The sequence below is a fragment of the Penaeus chinensis genome, chromosome 7 (assembly GCF_019202785.1).
Source record: "Penaeus chinensis breed Huanghai No. 1 chromosome 7, ASM1920278v2, whole genome shotgun sequence".
Lineage (NCBI taxonomy): Eukaryota > Metazoa > Arthropoda > Malacostraca > Decapoda > Penaeidae > Penaeus > Penaeus chinensis.
The window spans coordinates 21712316-21712806 of record NC_061825.1 but is presented as its reverse complement, the minus strand read 5'-3'; the positions used below and the strand labels follow the sequence as shown (position 1 = coordinate 21712806).

Here is a 491-nt window from a genome sequence, read left to right as displayed (position 1 = left end):
ATTGCATCTGAACAACTACCTTTGTAAGTTGCAACGATATGAAAAGTGGCTTTGAACAAGTAAATCTACAGTTTATGGGTAATCTTGACATTCACATAAGCTGGTCTTTCTCTAGAGCTTTATCGCTGGAAATTTTGCTGTCAAATGCCAGGAAATAATCACTTTCCTGCTTCAAACTATTTAATATTTGAATTTACTATGAACTTCTCCAACAAATTTATGGTCAACGCATTCAGTTTTCACATTCAATAAAAATGCAACGTCAGTGTAAAAAAAAAAAAAAAAAAATCCATATGCCTGAGCCTGCTTCCTTAGTAATAAAGTGTTCTCGCTTCCAAACCCAACCGCTCCCCAAACACTGACAGGAGAACAAGGACAAGACTGAAATTGTACTTTACTTTTTTCCTGTATTGATTATTTCCAAAACAAATTTGTCTCAGGCTTCGATTCCCCAGTATGTACGAGCCCGTGAAACTGTAATCTGGTTGACG

At 36.3% G+C, this 491-nt stretch overlaps 1 protein-coding gene across 2 annotated transcripts in view; it reads right to left on the bottom strand.

The window, feature by feature from the left end:
* LOC125027619 overlaps window positions 1-491 on the bottom strand; it is a 95587-nt gene extending 95096 nt beyond the window's left edge. For both annotated transcript variants that reach the window (XM_047616741.1, XM_047616742.1), the window contains exon 1: window positions 399-491. The gene's annotated coding sequence lies outside the window, so the exon portion shown is untranslated. The remainder of the gene's footprint in view (window positions 1-398) is intronic.